Raw genomic sequence first — 561 nt, 5'->3', positions numbered from 1 at the left:
GGGAGAGAACATGTTTTTTGCTCTGCGTCATAAAACCAATTCAATGTTCTGGTCTATTTGTACCAGTCACAGCGGGCTGCCACATTATCAGAGCCACTTAAATGGGAACTCCTCCGAAAGTCGGTTATAGAGAAAAAAAGGCACAATAAAGAAAAACTGAAAATAATCACAAGTTCCCGTCATCTCTAATATTGGTCCCATTTTATTTATGGGAAGCGGGACCAATAATTAGGGCAAAAAACAGGTTCTCTTGAACCAACACACCTGCTCCTGCTTACTGTCGCAGTGATCCCTCGCTACTCGAACGAGGGCCCTCGGATAATACCTAATGATTGGGAAGGGGGGGCTACAGCTGCTTTGAGTGATGTTGGGATTGTAATGTGTTACTGTACCTTTAAATGGGATGGGTACCTTCAATGCACGCCTGCTCTTAAAGGATGCTCACCTTTTATACCGTTTGTTATGTCACAACCAAATCCCATATTCAGGGGGTAACATTAAACCTGGTCACATTGCAAACACCCTCCTGCCCAACAACCACCTACCGACCACTCCCCCCCC

Source organism: Nanorana parkeri, unplaced genomic scaffold, assembly GCF_000935625.1.
Source record: "Nanorana parkeri isolate BGI_ZX_2015 unplaced genomic scaffold, ASM93562v1 scaffold1157, whole genome shotgun sequence".
In the NCBI taxonomy this organism is placed as follows: domain Eukaryota; kingdom Metazoa; phylum Chordata; class Amphibia; order Anura; family Dicroglossidae; genus Nanorana; species Nanorana parkeri.
The sequence above is the reverse complement of the archived record's forward strand: the minus strand, read 5'-3'. Positions refer to the sequence as shown.